We start from the raw sequence: 23,509 nt of genomic DNA on the forward strand, positions 1-23,509 counted from the left end.
CATGTTTCATTGAAGACATTCCTAAATGTCCCTCGTGAGGAAGTAGCGGAAGCCATGTGTTTAAGTAGTTCTAGCAGCTAGGCAGCTAACCTTGTGGTTCCGCGCCTGCCTTCAAACCGGAAGTGGGAACCTGTGCCGCCACTTACTCCCGCCACACAATCGGGAACAACCCGTGGTGGACCGGGGAGAGTGGCGGTGGTCACTGCTGGTGAGCAAGGTATACCAGGTAGGGGGTGAATAAAGTGCCAAGTGCATATGTTGGGTTAAAAATAGTTAAAATTGTGGGGGGCTTGGCTAGCTGCCGAGACGAATGGCGGCTCCCTAGAGAGGCTCCACAGCCCTCGCCGTGAAACCACTAATTATCCGGTGTGAAACGAAAGATCGATCAGGAATACAGGTTGGTGGCGTGAAGAGGTCCGAAGGGGTCCGGAAGCAGCTCAACACCCGGAGGGAAGGCCGGTTGGAGACGCAAGATGGCGGAGGCGCTGGGTTCATCGGAGTGAGCCCCAGGACTGCAGCGTGACTGGAAGACACGGACAGTGACGGATCGCCAGACCGGAGCGATCGACTATCCCTGTTTTGAAGGGCGGTGTCGGACCCAGCGGAGAACTCCTGAACAGCAGAGGCACAGTGAGTGGGGGGCGGGGGAGCAGTGTGGTGGGCGCTGGCCGGCTGGTTCAAATTGGGACCCCGGTCGAAGCCTAGTGTACGAGTTTGCCCGAGGCTGGCGCCCCCCTCCGTTCTCCCCACCTCCCCCCTCCTGGCGCGCCCTGCATGGCGCTGCAAACCAGGGGACGGAGAGCGGGGTCACACCATAGAACGGACAAAGGAGAATGACGAAAAAGGAAACCACGTCACCAGGGACACCATTTAACCCCCACAGTGACATCACACGCAGGAAGGAAACGGGGGGCAGGGGGCCCCAGAGAAATCATACCTGCCAAGGGAGCAGCAGAGTCGGTAAGAGAGGCATTGAGAACCCAGCCTACAGAGGGGCCACAAAATCACTCTGCAGAGAAGGGGACTCCGGCGGACAGTAGGACCCAGACTAGCAATAATTAGGGCCTTGGCACAACCGATACAGGCGCTATCCTACCACGCCCAATTGGAAGTACAGTTTCTGCAGCCCACGAAGAGCTGATTCCCCCCCACCTGGGAAAACTGACAGGCCGCCGTGGGGGGCGAATTCCACTGGGCAGGCGATGGGTAATACCAGTGGGGGCCACAGACATGGGACGGGTTTCCCCGTGAAAAAGGCGAGTGGAAGGGGACCCAAAGCCACGGTCCAAACCAAACTAACTAAATATGCCTGGGGTAAAACTGGTGAGGAGCAGGAACCAGTACCACAGGAACCAACGGAAGGAAAGAACGGCCCTGTGCCACAGGCAGAACCCACACTTCACAACATCATGGTGGCCATTATAGGGGTGCGCACCTCCCTGGACTCAGTGACTGTAGAGGTGTCCCTGCTTCAAGCAGACTTCCGTAGAATGGATGAAAAAGTCAAATGTCTAGGGGACACCACCACCTCGCTGAAAGCGGACACATCTCAGCTTCAGCAACAAGTTCGTGAACTGCAGACCCAACAAGCCTTTTTTTTTTTTTTTTAACAAAATGTTATTGATTTTTTACATCAACAAACAAACAAATGACTGCGGGTTCCCAAATTGCATATTACAGATCAATATTTCAAGTACTACACCCCACATATCAGTGCCCTATCTTTCCCCCACCCCCACCCTCTCTACCCCCACCCCCCATGTCAGTGTGCTCCACACATTAGTCTTGTTGTGCGACATAACTCAGCATGAAACGGCCGGCGGCTCCTCCCAGAACTCAGGCAGCAACTCCCACATCCAGATGTGGCCCCAACGCCATGCAGGCACGTGCATGCAACCCCATCCCTCCTCCACACCCCTCGGTGCAACGATCCAGTTCCTTGACTGCTAACTAGTATGCAGTTCTAGCATGCAGTGCTTCCTGTGGGCGTCCCTGCCCTCCCCGCTGCCCTCTCCTCCCCTCGGCTCGCTTGCGCCTCCTCCATACTATCCTCCGCGACCTCTGACATTGATTTTAAGTCTGCTACCAGCGCGCACCACGCCCTGGCTGTTTCTAGCGCCTTATCATTAGCTGCGCTTCACTAGAAGCCCATTGCAGAAGACACCCCCGCCATCTCAGGAAGCTAGGACCCCCCCTAGATTTCCAGTGTAGGGTGAGCTCCCTCTTGGCCAGGATCAGCCCCAGATCGAAGAATTTACTGGTAACCCTCGTGGTTGGGGTGTGTGGGAACCAGAGTAGGAGGCAAACTCCCATGTCAGTATCAACCTGACGCCCCGTAATCTCATTCAGACAGGCCACAACATCAGCCCAGTATGAGCCAAGCCCTGCGCAGGCCCAAAACATGTGTCCAAAGTCAGCACCCTCCGAGTTACAACGGGGACACACCGATTGCGCCCCACCAAAAACCCGCTGGATCGTGGCCGGCGTCCAGTACGCTCTATGGAGTGTGAAGAATTGGACCAATTGAAACCGGACGTTGCGCGTGCCTTTCCAGGCCCGGCGCACAAGCTGGGGCCAAGTCGTCTCCGGTACCTGTCGGCCTAGATCCATCTCCCAGCGTTCCCGCAGCTTGTCCAGTGGGGGGGGGGGCATCTAGCGCCAGTCTCCTATACAGACAAGTAACAGCCTTAAAGGTGCCAGCTGCCATCACAACGTACTGGCAGCCCAATGACGTGGGTGGCTCCGCCCGACCTTCCAGCGTCTCTGGATCGCAGAGACCAAAGCCGCATGGAGTAAGAAGTCGCCTCTCGGCAAATCAAATGCCTCTTGCATGTCGGAAAAAGACAGCAGGACACCATCCCTGTACAAGTCTCCTACCATATGGAGCCCACAGTTTTCCCAATTGGCTAGCCCTGACCAGTCCCTGCCGTGCGGTAAGGCTATGCACATGCCTAGGGGGGTCTTCGGCGCGTACGGAACGTGGATACCTGCCCGTTTCTGACTATGAAGCCAGCAGTGGCGGAGGGTGCGCTCCTCCAAAGACAACTGGTCCAGACGAAGTCCTTGCTGGAGCAAGATGAAGGACAGGACATGGCGCTGGATAATTCTGTCATGCGGGCCGTCTGGGCCCCTAAACTCCCGCGCCACAGCCTGGGTGAGCCACTGCAGCTGTGCCGCCAGGTAGTACCATTCAAAATCCGGCACAGCTAGCCCACCCTCCTCCCGCGATCGGAGTAGGGTGGAGAGAGCCACGCGCCTCCTGCCAGAACCCCATATGAATCCTATCACCATTGACCTTAAAGTCCGGAAGAAGGAGAGCGGGATCCACACCGGCAGTGTACAGAAAAAATAGAGCAAGCGCGGGAGGACCACCATCTTTAGTAAAGCTATTCGTCCGGCCACAGACAGGGGGAGGGTACGCCAGAATCCAATACTGCCCCTGATGCCTCTCAGCGCTCTGCCCACATTTCCCTCATACAGGGACGAATGGGTATGATAAATGTGAACCCCGAGGTACGGCATACACTCCGGCTCCCAGCGCAGCTCCCCAAGCTCCGCGGGCTGCGCACATCGGAGAGTCAGGGGGAACAGGCAGGTCTTGGACCAGTTAACATGTAGACCCGATAGTTCGCCAAACTCTCGGAGCAAGGCCCGCGCTCCCCGCACCGAGGTCGTCACGTCAGCCAGGTACAGCAGGAGGTCATCGGCATACAGAGAAATGTGGTGTTGGACACCACGCAACAGTACCCCCTCATAGTGCCGCCCCTGCACCGCCAGTGGTTCGATCGCTAAGGCGAATAGAAGCGGAGACAGGGAGCAGCCCTGCCTAGTACCCCTGGTCACCGCACATGCCGCAGAGATTGTACGGCCCGTGCGAACCCTGGCAGTGGCAGAAGCATACAACAGCTGTGTCCAGCGGACGAAGCCGTCCCCCAACCCGAACCGACGCAACACACCGAACAGATATGGCCATTCCACGCTATCGAACGCCTTTTCGATATCTACCGATAAGACAGCCGCGGTCGGAGGACCCTCCCCCTCAACATCCATGACCCGAATCAAGCGCCGTATACACATAGAGGTATTCCGCGTGGGGATGAAGCCCGCCTGGTCCGGGTGGACGAGGGAACACATATGAGTCGACAATCGCGTAGCCAGAATCCTACTCAGTACTTTATAATCCACAGTGAGCATCGAGAGTGGACGGTACGCCGTTCTCGCCGCGGGTTGGCCGCCCTTCTTCAACAACGGCACAATAATCGCCTCCCTCGCCGACTCTGGCAGCCTGCCCAGTTCCCACGCCTCACCATAGACCTGTAACAACTGTGGCGCCAGAAGGTCTAGGAATGCAGCATAGAACTCCTCTGGGAGACCATCACCCCCTGGCGTCTTCTTCCGAGCCATGTGCTTAATCGCTGCTCTAATCTCCCCCTGCGTCACAGCAGCACCCAGGGCGTTCCCCTGTTCCGGGTCCAGCTGCGGCAGCTGGGCCTCCTCCAAGAAGGCGTCCAAACCCGTCGGGAGCAACGGCAGCCTGCATCGATACAGCTCCGAGTAATAAGCCAGGAACTGGTCATTGATTTCCCGTTGCGAGTGAACTAGCACCCCGGTAGGCGTAGTCAGGGACAGAATCGGCGCGCCCCCAGAGTGAGGGTTTGCCAGCCACGCCAGCAGCGACCTGGCTCGATCCCTCTCGGCGTGGGCCCGGACCATGTATTCCCGATAGTCATGGCAGCGAAGCCTTTCTACTTGTACGGCTACACGTTCCCGTGCCGCCAGCACTTCCTCCCTATCGCTCCCCGCCGCGTGGTTAGCCTTCTCCACCCGCCGAAGCGAGCCCTCCTCCCGCTCCACGTCTGCCATCAGCGTCTTACGTACCCCGGCTGACGAGGAGAGGCACGCTCCTCGCACCACCACCTTGAAGGCATCCCATTCAACCGCTCTGGTAGTTGCGGTACCCGCGTTCTCCCGGAAATAGCGCTCAAGGCATTCCTGCAATTCCACGCGGAATACCGGGTCTTCCAGCATCAGCGGGTTCAGCCGCCACGTGGGAATCGGTTGCCGCTGCCTAGACCAGAGGACTGTGAGTAAGCAAGGGTTGTGGTCCGAGATAGTCTTCGCCAGATATTCGCTACTGCGCACTAGTTCTTGGGCCCCAGCAGTACAGAGAAAGTTGTCGAGGCGAACATGGAGATCATGGGGCGTGGAGTAGAACGAGTAGTCCCTATCGTCGGGATGGAGCGTACGCCAGGCGTCCAGGAGGCCCCAATGTTCTTGCCAGGCCCTCCGGGCCTTGGCCACCCTGCACACCACCGACTGAACCAGGGGAGGATGAGAGCGATCTAAATCCACATCCACCACCGAATTAAAGTCCCCCCCCATGAACACCGTACCGATCAACAGAGGTGCCAATCTTTTCGATAACGCAGTGAAGAACGCGGCTTGGTCAAAATTAGGGACATAAACACTGCAAAGCATGACGTCTCGGCCATCCAATCTTCCCAGCACTGCCACAAACCTCCCCTCCGAGTCAATCTCCGTTGTCACGGGCTGGAAGGGAACGCCCGCCCTAACACAAATCAACGCCCCCTTAGCATGAGCGGAGTAGGTAGTATAGTAAAGTTGCCCCCTCCAACGCCGCAGCAGCGCTCGCCCCTCTGCCAGAGTTAGATGCGTTTCCTGCAGAAAGGCTATCTGAACCCCCCTACGCAGTAGATATGCATGCACCTTATACCTTTTACTCATGGAGTTGAGCCGCCGCACGTTCCACGTAATACATTTTAGTTCCAACCTAGCTGTCATAGGTAAATCTATAGCAGTAACAGCACCTCAGCAACCCTAGTGACACACTGACACACCCCTGCAACATCAAACACCCCCAACTCACCCCCAACCCACCCACCCCCAGAACAGGCGTCAAACAGTTGGTACCCATCCAAACTCCTACCCCCACAAGCGAGGGAAACTCTGGAAAGCACCAGAGACTCACAGATTACGTGAGATAGAGGGGATAGCGCAACACCTCCGGCTGGACAGCCAGAGACCCACCGCACCGTGATGGGCCGATCCCGGTTGAAAAGGAACCTCTCCCCCCCCAACACACAGGCAGCGTCCCCGCCCAATCAAGTTCACAGCACCATGGAGGCCCCGACAGCACCATCAATACCCCGGGAGGACAGGGAAAGTAGCCCCACCCAACACCCCTTCGAAAGGGACTCAAGGAACCCTGTCATAGTCTTCTCCACGGGCCAAGCATCCCTCCTTACTGTTCCTTGCAGCCACCTGGCAGTCACTCATCCAACAGTCCCTCGGCCGTCTGTGGGGTAGCCTGAGGTAAATCCCCAGATTCCTTCTCCGAGCCCCCATCCGAGCCTCCCAGACCCGTTTCATCAGAGCCCAGACCGGAGCCCGAGTCAATCGCAGGGCCCTCTGCCGCCATTCCAGAAATAAGCGACACCGCCTGTAAGGCGGCCTGCCTCTCCAGTTCTGTTTGCGACGCCGGTGGGGATCGCCGGCTCAGTCCTCGCTTCTGATTGCGCCTGCTCCGCCGCGGCTGCGGTCGGCCCTCAGTAGCCTCCGTCCATGCTCCCGTACCATCCTTGCCCGCCCGGTACCGTTCCAGCCATTGCCAGGCGTCATCCGGCGTGTCACCGAACGTCACCACTCCGTCCACCAGCACCTTCAGGCGTGCTGGGAACAGCAGAGAGTACTGAACTCCCTCGTCGCGGAGCGCTCGCTTGACAGCAACGAAGGAAAAGCGGCTGCGCTGGACCTCTTGTGAGTAGTCAGGAAAAAGGGACACAGACGCATTGTCCACCTTGTACGGACCATTTGATCTGGCTTGCCGCAGGATAATGTCTCGGTCCCTGAAGTGCAGCAGGCGGGCTATGACAGGCCGAGGGGGACGGCCCGGGGCCAGAGGTCGGGCCGGGACCCTATGGGCTCTTTCCAAAGTGTAGAAGTTCGTTAGGCCCTCAGGTACCACCACATCTCGCAGCCAGCGTTCAAGATAAGAGACCATGTCATCCCCCTCGAAGTTTTCGGGCAAACCCACCACTCTAATGTTGTTGCGTCTGTTGCGCCCTTCTGCATCAGCCGCTCTCCTCTCAAGTAGCTGTACCCTACGCATCAGGTCATCCAGCGTAGCATCCGTCGTTTTCTGGGCCGGTTCGAGTGTCTCAAGCACCAGCTCCGTGGATTTGACGCGGTCCGCAAGCTTGTCGTGGTCCGCTTTCAGCAGGCCGAGGTTCGTAGACCCCAGCGCAATGTCCTGACGCAGCGCCTCTCTCGTGTCCCCTATGGCCTTGAGGATCCGGTCCATCTGCTGTTGTTGAAGGCCTGTGCCCTGGCTATCCGTCGATCGGTGGTCGTGCGCATCCAGAGGGTCCTCAGCCTGGTACGCCGAGACCGCACCAGCGCCCTTCCGCGGCTTCCCCATGATGCACCACCAAAGCGCACAGTCGCGGTAAGCACCAGAGGTCCGACCCGTAATGTTACCAGGGTCGCAGGACACACCTCCACCCAGCTGGCCTGTGCGTGACAAAGGTGGAGGACTACTGGGTAATACCGGGGGATAGTGTAGGCCCACTCTCCGGCTCCTCGTTTGCTAACGCGGACCGCCAGCCATGCGGGTTACGCCAGAACAGGCCAGATCCCCAACGGACGTCCGTAGAGTCCAGAAAGCAGGCCCCAAACCAGGGGAGTTCTAACGTATCTCCGCGTCCCCACCAGCGCACCTCCGGGACCAAGGTCAGAGACTCGTGCCAGGGAGATCAGGCGCGCCCAAGTAGGCCAGCCAGAGGCCGCCCACAGTCCGGGGCCCGTGGCGCATGCTCCAATGCGCCACCACTAGAGTACCAGCACGGTCCCCTCAAGGCGTTAGTGGGCCCCTGGAAGTTCCCCAGCTCCCCGCCCTCCAGACAAATAATCAGGTCCACAGGGGCCGGGCACCCACTCCTTCGTCTGGTGCCCGTCCGGCGTCACTCCAAAGTCAGAGGCCTCCGCCCCAGAGCGCCGATCGTGCGACCTCAGACCAGCGCTGCTTCACACAGTACCTGCGCCGTCGCAACTGCCACAGATGCGGTGCACTCCTCAGCGGGAAACACGCCACCAGCTGGGCGCAGCGCCGCCTCCGCTGCACTCGGGACTGGGCCTCCGTCCGGGTACACTCGCCCGATGCAGCCGCAGGTCCTCGGGATCCTGCACAAGTACTCCGCGGTGTCCTCCGCAACCGGGCCAACCCCCCGGTCGCGCCGACTCCCACGCAGCCGCGATGGGTCTGCCCCCTCGGCGGTCCCTCCAAAATCGAGAGCGGGGACCCGGGCTGGCTGCAGGCCCACAGCAAGATGGCCGCCCGTCACTGCTCCAGCCTCCCGGCGGCCGCAGGAATCAGGGCGATCGCGGAGCTCCCCTGGCTCACAGTCGTTGCCGAGTTGCCCCCAGACCTTCAGGGACCACAGCAGGTCGGCGGCGCCGCTAGGGAGGGGGGCCATCAGGATAATTCGCCGAGATCAGCCCGGAGCTCGGGACTCAGGCGACCATGCTCGTCGGCGCTTAAGCCACGCCCCCTGCAGACCCAACAAGCCTTGATGGCTAAACAGCTGGATGACTATGAAGGGCGGGCACGCCGAAACAACATCCGAATTTTGGGGATTCCGGAACGGGCGGAGAGGCTGGCTGCGGACCTCTTCGATGAAGGGCTGATCACCAAACATCTCCAATTCAAGAGACTATCTAGCTACTTCTCCATTGAGAGGGCACATCGGGTACCGGGGAGTCGTCCTAAACCAGGGGCCCCCGCGTCCACTCATAGCGCGGGTCTTCAATTTCAAGGACAGAGACACAATCTTACAAACGGCCAGAACCAGTCATCAGCTGAAGATCGAAAACAGCACGGTCACCTTCTTCCTGGACTATACCGCTAAAATCCAGGCTCAAAGACGTAGCTTCATGGAAGTCAAGAAAGAACTCCGACAACGGGAAGTGAAGTACGCAATGTTATTTCCCGCAAAGCTGCGAGTGGAAGCGGAGAGGAAGATGTGGTTCTTCTCCACACCAGAGGAGGCCTGGGACTGGATGGAGAAGAGTGGGGGGCCCGCGGAGGGGCCAGAACGGAGGAACGCGGTCCCCCAACCACGCACTTGCACATGATCGGGAGGAAGATACATCATCGGCCGAGAAGGGAGAGAAGAGGCAAGGTGGAAAGACTAAGCCTTCACATGAGGAACCAGTACCCATCATAAACTATCGATGGACAGTAACAGAGTCAAGGAGGAACTTATATGTTGAGACTGATGAAAAGCAGGCTCTGACCGTTAAGTTATACACTAAGATTATCGTGGTAAGGCTAGGGTGGTAGGGCGGCAGGTCAGCACCCGCAATCATGTTGGGGGAATAAGAGGCACTCTGCCTAGTTGGGGAGTGGGTAGTTTTAAATCCACTGGCAGGGGGGCAGGGAGGGGGGGAGGAAGGACAAGAACAGGGTGGGGCATGGGTTGTTTGTATTGTTGGAATTCACGTGCTGAAGATAAACGAAGATCATATTTCACGGCCAGTCGGGACAGTCACACTACAATATTGAAGGTCATCGCGGACATTGAACACCACAGGCACATCAGGGCAGGCAGAGAAGGGAGATGGGAGGTCTCCTGCAGAATGAGTGTGGTGCTGTGTTTGGGAATAGCGACAGATGGGAATTCATACCCAGGAACAGAGGATGCACAGGGCTAATATGGATGTATCTTTGAAGGTGATGTCATGGAATGTTAATGCAATGGGAGATAAAATCAAGAGAGGGATAGTGCAGTAATACCTCAAAAGGCAAGCCCCAGACCTCGTGTTACTCCAGGAGACACATATGGTGGGTAATAAAAGCAAAGCCCTTACCAGGTGGGGTTATAAACTGCTAGTACACGCAGACTTCACCACGGGTTCCCAGGGGACAGGTATATTGGTCAAAAAGAGTGTGGCTCTGATGGTGAGGCGAACTTGGGCAGACCAACGAGGCAGGTTTGCGGTAACGGAAGTACAATGGGAGGGCAAGATACTGAATGTGGTCTCAGTGTACCTCCCTCTGGCGATGGGAAAGGAGGCGCTTGTGGACCTGGGGAAGATACTAGCTGATCTTCCTATAGGCACGCTAATAATGGGGGGGGACTTTAACATGACGATGGATGACAACAGAGATAGGCTCCCACCCAGACATTTACCACAGCCACATACACACTTGTATGAATTCGCAAGGGCCCTTGGTCTAACAGACATATTGCGGGCGATGCAGACGGATGGAGTGCAATACACCTACTACTCCAATGCTCATAGAAGCTCTTCCCGAATTGATTATTTTCTTACACAATTGGGCTCCATTGGCCAGTTTCAAAATCTCAGAGCACTACCGAGGGGAATTTCGGCTCACTCCCCAGTAGCTGTGGAACTCACACTCTTTGAGCGCCAGCAGCGCACAACATTGACTCTCAGCCCCTGCTTGCTGAAGATCCCAGATATTAGAGAGGACCTAGTGGAACATACCCAGAATTACTTTAAAGAAAATGTAGGGTCCGTGGAAATGGCACAGTGTGGGAGGCATTTAAAGCTGTAATAAAAGGGCAGGCCCTGGCTCTTAGGGTAGGGTATACTAAACATCGGCAGCAACAGATAGATCAGGTTGAAAGCGACCTCCAGCAGCAGGAGGACGAGCATAACGCAGCACCCTCAGAAGCTACTAGACACCGCCTGCAGCTTAAGCAAGAAGAATATGAGACATTTGTCAGGGAAAAACTACAGACCAAACTCCTTCACACCACACATAGACTATACGAACTAAGGGACAGAGCCGGGAAATTACTGGCGTGGCTAGATAGGAGGGAGCAGGGGGAGAGTTGGGTGCCTCAGCTGACTCTTGGGAATGGGTCACACGTTACAGACCCTAGTGACATAGCCAACGCCTTTGTGAACCACCTAGAACAGATCTACACCTCTTCCACGTCCTACACCTCGGCGGAATCCTGACAACTTCTTGCTGACAGTAAACTACCGGTATTATTGGCTGAGGACAGAAAGGCATTGGAGGGTGACTTGACAGATGAGGAGAAACACCAAGCTATGAGCAAAATTCAATCAGGCAAAGCAATGGACCCTAATGGGATACCCATAGAATTTTTGAAAGTGGTCGCCACGCAATTCATCTACGGGCTATGTTCGAAGAAAGCTATGAGAAAGGTCTCCTACCAAAAGGCCAAAGATTAGCTTCCATCGTAGTACTTCGAAAGCCAGGTAAGCCAACAGCGGCATATAGCTCTTACAGCCTGAGTTCCCTAATCAATGTGGAAGCAAAGATCTTAGCCAAGGTCCTATCCCTACGTCTCATAGCGGTAATCTCATCACTGGTCCATCCAGACCAGTCGGGCTTTATGCCTGTGAGGAACACAGCATTAAACATTAGACGCCTCCATAATGTGATGGCACGTCATGAGTTTTTTTAAGAAGACGCTGTTATCCTCTCCCTAGACGCCTCAATGGCATTTGATTCCATTGAATGGCATTACTTATTTGAAGTCTTGCAGCACATGGGATTTGGGTCTAAATTCGTGGGCTGGGTGAAACTCCTGTATACGGACATCTGGGGACAGGTCCGAGTCAATAACTACACATACTACCCTTCCCATTGAATCGGGGCAGGGTTGGCATCTTTCCCACTTGCTATTCGCCCTGATGCTGGAGCCACTTGCGGCATGGGTTAGGCGAGATGTCATGGTGAGGGGTTTGAAATGGGCAGAGGGGCATGACAATAGAATATCATTATATACAGATGATATATTGTTCTACATGGCTTCCACTTAAAAATCCCTCCATGGGGTATTGAATATATTTACGAACTTCGGGAAATACTCAGGATATGCCATCAATTGGAGCAAATCAGTGCTGTTTCTCCTTAAGGGCCAAGCTCCCCGGTTACCGGAGGGTTATATAGTGAAGATTACCACGGAAGGCTTCCGATATTTGTGACCCCGGACACCCAAATTTTCTATGACCCAAATTTTGCAACTCCACTGAACAGGCTACGGGCTGATGTAAAACACTGGTGCTCCCTGCCGCTATCCCTGGTGGGACGAGCGGCTCATTTTAAGATGCTGCCCCTGCCCCGGTTCCTGTACATCATCCAGAATTGTCCCCACAGGGTTCCGGATCCATACTTTGCGGGAGTGGAGAGCGAAATAAGAACATTACTATGGGATGGCGGAGCACCTCGAATAGCCATGCATAAGCTGACCAAAGGGTAGTATGATGGGGGGGGTGGCCCTCCCAGATCTTCATCTTTACCATTGGGCAACACAACTGGTGGTGGTGAACCACTGTATTTACAGATCCCGGTGGACCCAGCGTACATGTTGGACAGGTGTCAGATGGGGAGGGCAGGATACCTAGAGGCACTCTACTCGAAGACTCGGAAGGGTCGATACTTTGGCCCCACTGCTCACACTGTGATGATATAGTACCTTGCGAATTCCCACTTAGGATGGGCAAAAACCCTAACTAAGGCCACGCCCCTGTCGTGTACCCAGAAATTGGGACTTCTCGGAAACCACCCGTGTTCCACAAGTGGGACTTAATCGGGATCTCAACGATAGGAGACTTGGTAAAAAAGGGGGAACTTCTCAAATTCGAGGACTTACAGAGGACATATGCTATGGCTAAGGGAGAGGTATTTAGATATCTACAGATTAGGCATGTCCTCACTACTGCCATCCCGGATATGACAGATATACCAGACTCGTCCCCCCTGGAAGACAGACTCCTTGATGGCCCATTACTCACTAAGGCCATATCATTCACATACAAAAAACTCTGTAATAACCTACCGGACACCTTCCATAAACTCCGAGAGAGGTGGCAACGAGACATATGTCAAATAGACGATCACGATTGGCAGGCGGCACTGATGTCTCCTCGCGAGGCAGCCATAACATTGAGATACAGACTCATCCAGCTAAAGATCTTACACAGGTCGTACCTCAGGGGAACAACCCGCTCCAGAGCCAGTGCAGCATGTCTTAGAGGGTGTCAGCAAGAAACCTCTTTCTATCATATGATATGGGATTGCCCAGGAGTGAGACCTCTCTGGGAGGGGGCCATGGAAAGTATGCTTGAAGCACTGGAGAAAACCGACACCCTTACACCTCGTCTGAGCCTCCTCAATATATGGGAGCCGACAGATCTAAAGGAAACTGTACACCAATTTATGACACTGGGTTACAGGCTGGTCAAGAGGGAGATAGCGAGGAGGTGGGGAATGACAGATAATCCCTCACTTCGGCTGTGGACCAGGGAACTGGATAAGTGTATGATTGCGGAAAAAGAGGTGTTCAAACTCAGAGGGTGCCCCACAAAATGGGATGGAAAGTGGGGAAAATGGAATGCATATCAAGGTGATCTGTGTGTGTCCCTAATTGCACTAAATATATGTCATAATTGTCCTGTGATGCATGATGAAATATGCCAAGTATCTCTTGAATATATGCGTGATTTGATATTGTTCAAATTCAATAAAAAGATTTTTTTTTTAAATAGTTCAAATTGTAAATGAAGTAAAAACAATTAAGAAATAGCACACTGCTTGCAGCCTTACTCTATCGCGCGTCCACGATAATAATGAAGGTCTTTAGAAAAGTGGTGGACAGAGTTAACATCATTAGAGTGTAGACAAACTAAAAAGGTGCTCACTCACAGCAGCAGAAGTATCTATATGTTCCTCAAATGTATACCGAGAGCCACTGAAGAGGAATCAAATACTGTCAAGTATAAAAAAAAAAAAAGAACGGAAGTATTTTTCCTTTTACCCACAACTTTGCCCTCTAGATTTGGTTGTAGTATTTGAAAACACTATCTGACTTCATCAGGTTTACAGCTATCTGGGGGCACAATGGCTCACTCCTTTGGATTGCAAATTGTAACATAAAACAAGTGTGTGTTTGTATCGCAATGTACAGAACCTTGTAAAAGTGATAGTCGATTTGACACTTTTTGTTTACAATCCACAGCACGTACTGCCTCTATTTGATATCCCTGTGTAATTGTGAGTTATCGCACCTGCTTCTGGCGCTTTGATGTGTGTGTTTACAGGGTAAAGAGGAGTATTTATATATTGTATTTGTGTGCTGCAGGAAGCGCAGCGAGCAGTGGAATTATGTGGATATAATTATGTGGTATTGAGTGTATTGAAATTATGTAGAGTTAGACTGTGTATCATGGAGTGTAATTATGTGGAGTGATATTGTGTGTAGTGGGGTGGGATTATGTGGTGTGTTGTTGAATTTTGTAGCACAATGTGGAATTGCATGAAACTGTGGGGGTGTTGAGTGAAATTATGTGGCATGGTATGCAGTGTATTTATGTGATTATTATACGGCATAGAGTGTATTTATGTGGGATGTATTTATGTGGTATTGAGTAGCATGTAATTAGGTGGAGCTGAATAATGTGGTGTTGAGTGGTAAAATGTGGAGTGTACATGTGCCTCACGGTGTGGAATTGTGTGGGGCTGAATTGTGTAGCGTGGAATTGTGTGGCGTTGTGTTGAATTATGCGGAGTTGAATGATTGTCTATTTACTGCAGTGCTGAAGGAGCTGCCTTCATGAGAGGGGACATTATGTTGTTTCTCTTTTCCGTCCTCTCACCCCCCTGGAACTGGCTAAAACAGTTTAAATGGCATCCACCAGCTGTTTCTGCCTCGCCTGCGAGAGATACCGAGTCTTAAGATGACCCCAGCTTCAGGTGGTTAGATTTATCACCGCATTAAAGTTTTATCGTGGGCTCTGCTGGGGGAGGCGGCCATGGTGATTTAAGGCAGCTCGAGGTTACTCCTTTGGGGCTGAGTTCAATGAGGCATGCATTGCCTCAGGATGTGCTACTGGGAAAGTTAAATCTCCCCGCCCTTTGTTTATAAAGGGGTACAAAAAGGGGTGGTGATGGACGGAGCATCTGAACAAATCAAACACTCACACCCAGTCAACTGATCTGGGTGTAATCCATCACGTTATTTAGCCCACTCTGCCACCCCAGTTCAGACATGGCCACTTTGTTTATAAAGGGCTTAAGAGGCGGTGGTGAAAAGGTGAAAATATCCACACACATGCTCTCAAGAGCCCAACCCCTCTTCGTCTCTGCTGACTTTTGTGTGGAATAACGCGTTCTGCATCGACTGTGGCGTAAAGTATCAAGGTCTAATAACCAACTACAAAGCAGCCAAAAGCGTACACTGATTTAAGTTCATCCATGTCACATGAAGTAAAATGCTGCACTTACTGCATAGGGTATGCTTTGAGAATGTACAATAATTACTAGGAGGAATCAGAACAGCAGCTGTAAGCAGGGCACTTTTCATAGTGGGGTCGAAGCCATATCTCTGCAGAATAGGAAAGTGCCCGCTATTTAATTACAGTGAGCACTAATTATATAGCAAGATGCTTTCATACCCAACCCCTTCTATTGAATGCTTGTTGGCAGTCTAAGCTCGCCACCGCATGCCTCGGCAGATGGGGACTCGCAGCTTCACCAATGTGGCCTTCAGGTACAGTAACTCAGAATGCCCGCCACTGTTTTTAAATTAAAATGCAAACCAGATACGCGAAGTAAGTTGGATGTCCCTACAGTAGGTTGCAACAATTATTTACATGACTTATACTTTGTCAAATATAACCAGTGTATTACTGCACAGAATCTCCATGCTGGCTGGGGCTTACCGCATGATGGAGCCGCTGGCCTCCTTCTTACAGTCACCATGCTTGACAGGCCTCGCTGTATCGCAGTGTTGCTCTGTGTGCGGCAATATCAACAGGGCCGGTCCTAGAACTCCTGGGGCCCCGGGCGAAAGAGAAGATGTGAGGCCCCTCTAATTTGCATGTATCTTCCAGTCGCAGCCGGCATGACTCGCGGGTGGAGGGTCTCGCGGGAGTTCGGAAGTGGGGGGAGAACAGGAAGCAGGCAGCCTCCCTCCCCTCCACTAAGCCAATCATAATGCTGCAATGGCAGCGTTGTGATTGATCAGGCCGCCGACCAGCCAGGCACCTATGGGGAGGCCATTTTCCCCATGTAGGCTGCATTAGGCCAGAGTGCGCAAGACTGGTTTGGCCGAACAGTCAGCGCCCTTAGCAGTTGGCAAGGCAATCCTCCCCTGCCCTAAAACAGACCCGCCCGCCCCCAACTAAACACTTCTGCTTTCTCGCAGTGCTAGAAGCAAAAACATAAAATGGTGTTTTTATTATTTTGTGTTTCTGCTTTTGCCAGAAAGTAGTGGGGCGTCGCTCCTCCGCCCTAGTGAAGGAGCCGCCCTTGGTAACATCACAAGAAGTGACATCATAGAAAGTGACATCGCAGGACTATTGATCTTGTTTGGCATCCCTGAAGAGACCTAACGTGGATATCAGTAACATGGACAAAAAGATAAATATACAAATGAAATAAGTCCATATATTTTAAAACCTTTAAATTGAATACATGTGTCTCATTAGATGGAAAAGCTAGGTGCAGGTCTCACAAAGATGTATATTATTTACTCCTCATTAACAGATTGTTTCCAGATGATTGCATGATACAATTTCCAGTTCTGCCTCATAAAGGGGGGAGATCCTGTTGAGGAAATGAGGGGCGGGATCATTCAAAATATAAAATTACACAAGAGAAAACCTCTCACACCATGGATATAATTCCACATTTGAAAAGGCTCCCTTATCTTTCTGTGCCATTATGGTGCTACCTTAGGATGATATTACGTAATTTGTTTTAACGTAAGTCCTCTCACCAGAATCCCACACTCCCATGCTAAGAGACGTAGGACAATCTTTTTGTGTGTGTGCTCTTTACTCGCCAGAATTATGTTAAGTGCAAAAACACAACACATATAGTACAAAATTACAAGACACCATTGCAAACAAATAAAGATTGTACATAAACAAAAAAGACGTAGAACAAACAAGACCACTGCTAAATCATACAGTGACTTGAAGGTATGCTACAGATTCAAGGGGGTGTCAAATCACCGCTTTTGATTTGGTGTTAGAACTGTAGGAAGTAGATGTGGCCAGATTTAGCACTGGTGGAGCCCTGTGCGACAATGTTGGTGCCTGCTCTGTCACGGATTCCCTCACTACCACCCTTTAACAGTGCCCCTCAAGTCTCCATAACTACACTCTCTCTCAGATGCATTTAATTTGATAAACAGCACCACTGATACCAGTTTAGAGTGTCAGAGAACTTTATATCACACATTACACAGAGATAATCAATAATATGTGTGTAAATCACAATAGGTCATTTTACATAAGACAAAGGACTAGGAGTCACATGACAATCGTACTGGTAGGCAGTATAGTTTAATAGTGATTGATCTAGAGAAACACAAACTCTGAATTTAGAACGTAATACCATGGTTGGAAGTTCTCTTTAATAACCAGAATTGATTTCTGTTCAAGTGAACCCTTTTCGCAACATTATGTTAATCAAAGACTGGGGAAAAAACCATAACGATGTAAATTATACCTCGCAGTTTGTCTGCAGCTCTTAGATGACAGTTAATAGCTCATTGTTCTATGTTAGGATTTTGACTTATAAACTGCAAGTACCAATAGGATCTCTCTGACAAAAGCAGTAATCCACTGGCCTATTTACATTATGTGGACTTAGTGATCTGCATGGTACATGTTCTTTGCAGCGAGCACATTAACCCTCTGCGCTCCCTTTCCATGAGTCAAAACTTCCACTTGACAAACCTCCATCTCTCTCTAGGAAGAACATTGATCACTGGAGTTTCATGACATTTTTATTGTTGCCGAAAATTCCTGGAGGCCAGGAAGGAGGCAGCAAGTGCTTTTAGAAACATAATATACTCGCAAACATGACCCAAAGTCAGCGCTCAATGCGATCTCACCGTTTGCACCGCCCTAGAGCCTTCCTGCTCAAGGGTCCTGTGACCTCAATGACAGAGTCACTGTTGCTCTAGGGTGTGCTGCTTCGTAGGTCTGCCCAAAAGACTCGAGGTGAGCTTCAATAGGGGTTGTAGTGGACAGGCCTTCAAGGTTAACCCACACTTGCAACCTCTAGGGTCCACCCGCTGGTGCTAAGACACCAGGGCTTCTAAGGTCGTGTGGGTCCTTCCAATGTCTAGCATGGAAATGTGCTCCCTCAGGGAGATTGGTCTGGTGGACTGGTCATGAAGGCTGAACCTGGTTCCCCAGTTCCAAATTCGGCAGCTTGACCATAGTGCCACATCCTCTCCTCACTGAACACCATACTACCCCACTGAGAGAAACTCGCACTGCCTTCAACTACAACCCAATTGTGCCCTGATACAAACACCTAGAGGCGACTCATTTCAAATTACGCACTAGACAAGAGCAATATGCTGCCTAAAAAAAGTGACAACATTCTGGAAAAAGCAAACACTCATAAGGAATGTAAGATTAATTAAAGCATGTAAATGTAAGCAGGAACAACATGGTTACCTTAACACTTTTGCACTTATTCAGAAATGAATGAGTGCTTTTGCATGAAAAGTTAAGGCCATGACTACAGGGCCTGAACGGACCTGCTTCAATGCCCATTGATTATCTCCTTACAAAACGAAAGCAATATGGTTTAAAAAGGCCATATTTGTGAATACAGAGCAGCGGTATGCACTTTAATTTCCAGTCCGCCCATCAAGCAGGTATTGCAGTACATCCAGAAATGGTGCACTTCCCCACCCGGGGAAAACAATGCTGTTTAGAGAAAGACAAGGAAACAAAAGTAGCGCTTCACTGGTAAACTCTGTGTAGTGGCACTAATGTGTTTTGGGTGTGAATAAAATCATTCTGGCCCCTTTTTGACCCACTCTGTCTTGTTTTAGTTATTTTTTACATTTTGAATTTTTTATTTCACTCTTTCCCAAGGCTGCACTTTGGAAGTGAAAAATGTCACAAAAAAGATGACCTTTCCAGCAAAAAAGTTTTTCTTTTTTGGATTCATTTCGCAGGGGAACAAATAAAAGAAAGGAAAAGAAAGAGGGAGTAGTGGCTACAAGGCCCTGGGAAGGGGGCCCCCACACCCTGACCTTGCAGATTTCTCTAGTGCTTCGAGGCCCAGGGAAAGGGGGCCCCCTCCCCTGGGCCTTCGAAGCAGTAACAAGGCCTTTCTTAAAACAGTGCCCCAGCACCAGTTGATCTGGCTGCTCCCTCCTCCCCTCACCCACTGCTCCTTACCTGTGTCCGGCTGGTCCTGGAAACAAAGGGGCCTTCTGTCACCTAGCAACAAAATGCAGACAGGGAATGGCCGGTACTTAAGACAGGTGTTGCCTCGCCCCTGACACTCTGAGCCCTAATTGCTGGCCCCCTGCCACTTTGATTCCCCACTCTGTTTGTCCCTCCCCCCCACCCCTGCACCCCCAGGAATGCCACCACACGGTCCACACCAGACATCTCTGATGTGTATTGTAATTGTGTGGGGAGGGGGCCCTGGTGGAGCGGGGGGGGGGGGGGGGCAATCTCCTGGAATTCGAAATCTTAGCAATAGAATTGGGAGGACTGTATTGTATGGGCATTCATGTAGTACTTTTCATACCTATTGGTAGGCCTCAAGGGCTTTCTTGATTGTTCAATAAATGGCTACTCCATAGGTATAATGTATGCAGTGCTTCGTAGCCCTAAAGAAGCCTCCAAGCCCTCTGATAGATTGGATGTCTTGAAACGAGGCTTATAAACAAGGCATTATATAATTGCACTGGTAATATAACTGATCAGAGGCTTCACATGATATATATGTGCTTCGTCCTCCGAGACAAATAACGCTGCCAGAAGCTGGCTGTACATATGTGTAAAGTTGCTTGGCATCACATGGGGTGAGGCAGCAGGTGCTTCTGAAACATGTGGCATGGGGGTTGAATGCAAAGCATGAGAGCAAAACCCTCATCTGACGTCACTGCGGAGACCTTGGCTAAATATCTGCAAATGCCCGTCCCAGATCCCCCACAGCGTTTGGAAGTCTAATCTATACCACTAGATACGTGTAAATAAAATACACCCAGGTACCAGCCACCACCAGGTGCAACAAGGACTGGGGTTCAACAGGAACATGACTTGAAACGGCAACTGAAGTGTGAGGCATGTAGAGAAAATAACAATAATAAACTGGTGGCTCTTAAAGGCTCCTACGGTTGGGGCACTGTCAGTGGCCTGTTCTTTTCTGAACACAAACAAATGTGGCAGAACCGATGTGCCAGCCAGCACGACCGCTCTTAGCACTTAACAGGGTCTCTGCAGTGTAATGAGCACTTCACGCAAGGGAAAAACGCAAGGCAGCAGCAACTCGCGGCTTTGCGTTACTCTGCGCCGAGAATGTGTCAAATGGGTGGAGAGTGGCTGTTTCCATCCATCCACCCATGCTTGTTTACGCATTCCCAGATTTACGGAGAGTAATAAACCTGGGACTGCGTCAACATTGTAGGCTTTCCCGTTTCAGGCATGGCAGCGCGGCAAAATGTGCAGCTGCATTGCGTTGAAGGTTTGATAAATCTCTGGCCAGGGTCCATTTGAAAAGTCCTCTTAGTGCTTTTCAAAATCAAATGTACCAAATTAAAGAGGAGACTCAAACGTTTTCAACCCACATGTATATACCACCCACTGGAAATTGCAGTAGAACGATATACAAAATTGAATTAATCATCTTTCTTATACAATAGTAAGGATCTAACCACTCAGCTTGTGTTTCCTTCCTCCAGCTCTCCTGTAAGGGAGAGAGGAACGGTCATCAATAGCAAACAGCAGTTGCATAAATGCAACACTGTCCACTCGCTTCGCGCTCAGAAGGGAACACTACGACTCTTCATCGTGGTTAGCGAAGACCAGACACTTTCGAACACATTTCCTCAGTTAAGAACTATAGAAATGATCCCTGAAAGTATAGTCTTAACACAACAGACTGCAGCTCAAACGGGCAGAAAAAGTAAAAACCCTTCTTAGGTACAGTAAGAAAAGGTTCGGCAACATCAACTCAAACAAAAACACACGGCTGTATAACACCACAATATAACAATTTAAAGATGCACAGGCAGACGCTTTCTTCGCAATAACGCATTGTAAGTAGATTTTGGGTGACTCACTGCTTTAAAAATCTGCATAATCGAAAGCAGCAACGAATCACATTTAGCCTGCCTTTTCCAGACACACACGGGTTCCCTGCTCGCTGCTCCCGAAACAGACAGAGGACTACAGTGTGAAAGTTAAAGTTCAAAACAGGTAAACAGAGCGTAGCCATAGTTTTGTTTCGTGCTTCGGCTCACAGCAACAATCACATTTTTACTTATTGAAAAATTAAGAGAACCAGCTGGTAAACTCACAGCAAAGACAATCTAGGTTACTTTCACAGTTTTCTGCCCTGCACTAAATGAAGCACTATTACCGTTTCAAGATGGCGAAGAGTGTGTTTTTACCACAGATCAGACAATCACCAGCGCACTTTGTCGAAGCAAAGCCGCACCCGAGCTCTGATTTCACGTCATACTGTGCCAAAACTGTAGGAGGTCTAGGAACTATTCTTGTTCACAGCCTTGATGTTGGTGCTCGAGCCAAGACTGGGATTTTTCTGGAAGTTTCATCCTAAAATGTCTTTTCGAGATGTTCCACTTTTCCTATCTGAAAGCGATTTATTGTTCAGAGGCAAAGTGCTATTTGCACTCATTTTAACTAACTACTGGGAACGACCTAAGCTTAGCAGGAGAGGTTCTGTAGAGGGAGATGTAAAACGCTACAGAGAAACTGGTAAGGGATGTGTAACATTGTGTAGATTTAATGAAGAGGATGTGAACTGCACTTTGAAACAACATAAAATATGCGGAGACATCAGAGAAGGTGGTTGTGAAATTCCACAGGCACTGATGAGTGAGACAAGACATACTACTGAGAGTAACATGGCGTCTGCTACCGAGAAATGCTACAAACATCCTGAGGAGAATGACACAAGATTTAATGCAAAGATACTGCAGAGATGCAGTATCCTGATGAAGTGCTCCTGAGTTACTGAAGAGTAGTATGATAAATGCTAGCAGGGTTTGGCACAGGCATGAGCTCTGCTACAGAGATACTCAAAATGGTGTGGGAAATGTTGTAAGGCTATTGAAGAGATATATGCGGGCCGGACTGGCCGTAGCGGGCACCGGGTATTTCTCCGGTGGCCCGCAGGGTGAGTTCCGGTTTTAGACCCCCTAGGGGGCGTTTTTCTTACCAGTAGCTGGTTGTTTGTCATACTATTGAGGAGGAAAATATTGTAGGTTCAGGGTATAGAGGCCTAAATATTTAAGACTGAAATATTGTGAAGGTAAGTGCATATAGGTAAGTATAGATTTGATATTCTTGACATCACATCCACATAACTTGAAGATGTCAAGTTAGGTATAATAAATCAATACTTACCTATATATACACTTTACTTCACAATAATTTGGTCCTTGTTATTATGGCCTCAATATTTTGACACCACGATTTTGCAGTCAGTATTCTAGTCAAGCAGACTCCTCCCCCTGGGCGGGAACCTCCATAGGATGATGCCCGCCCCCTCGGACCTCAAATATGTGCTCACCGATAATGACCTTACCGCATGCCCCATACCTAATAAATACGACGACCTATGGGAAAAAATTCTAAAGGACAGCTACACTGGCTAATAAATAACAGTATCAACGTATAGCTAAAAAGGGAAAAAAGGCCTAACGACACATGGCATTGCAATACAATTCGCTTCAGACATGTTTCGCTAAATAACAGTATCAACGTATAGCTACAAAGGAAAAAAGGCCTAAAGACACATGGCTTCAAATATAATTCACCTCACACCTGTTTTGCTAAAAAAGGGATAAAATTCCTAGACAAAAGCATCAACAATATACCAACAGTTCCATCTCTGTTATCCTGTGAGACCCGTGGACCGTACCCTCAAAACTTACCATTCAACCAGACATAAAAACTGCTACAAAACTTTTGTTCCAAGGGATGGTGGGTGGGAAAACAAAGAAGCCCCGAGCGCGGGGCACACCGTTACGGCGAGGGAGCGTCCAGGGACAAGGGGGTCTCCTGGGCGCTCCCTATCTCTTTATTCTCGAGGGGCCAGGTGGCCCCTCCTATCGCCCGCCCCCCCTGACCCGGACCCACTTCCCAGGATCCGGGTCAGGGAGGCCGCCAGCCAATCGGCGGTGGGCCGCGCCCCCCAGGGCACGCCCCCACCGCCGAATGGCGACAAAGGAGAGAGTGGGGGCGACGGTCGCCGCGCCGCCATGCGTGCGGGGGGGCCGAGGGCCCCCCCTTTTCACATGGTCAGCGACTAGCTGCCGCCTCCCCCCCAATCCGGCACCCAATACCCAGGAACGTGGACACGAGACGTCTTTACTTTTTGGAAGGCGGGCGCTAGTCGCCCGGCCGTATTTATTAAAGTATGAAATTAAAAAAGGTTTTAATTGCATAATCAACAATTTATACAAAAATTCAGCAGGAC

General features: G+C 51.0%; 1 protein-coding gene and 1 non-coding gene across 3 annotated transcripts in view; both read right to left on the bottom strand.

Moving 5' to 3' along the window:
- The window catches only part of PIGN (phosphatidylinositol glycan anchor biosynthesis class N), a 1,090,233-nt gene that overhangs the window by 917,022 nt on the left and 149,702 nt on the right, over window positions 1-23,509 (bottom strand). The gene's annotated exons all lie outside the window — the stretch shown is intronic.
- Window positions 20,716-20,933, bottom strand: LOC144829848 (small nucleolar RNA U3). Its single transcript, XR_013610846.1, has one exon. It is a non-coding gene; the product is annotated as a small nucleolar RNA U3 (small nucleolar RNA).

This window comes from Lissotriton helveticus, chromosome 4_1 (assembly GCF_964261635.1).
Source record: "Lissotriton helveticus chromosome 4_1, aLisHel1.1, whole genome shotgun sequence".
Taxonomy (NCBI): domain Eukaryota; kingdom Metazoa; phylum Chordata; class Amphibia; order Caudata; family Salamandridae; genus Lissotriton; species Lissotriton helveticus.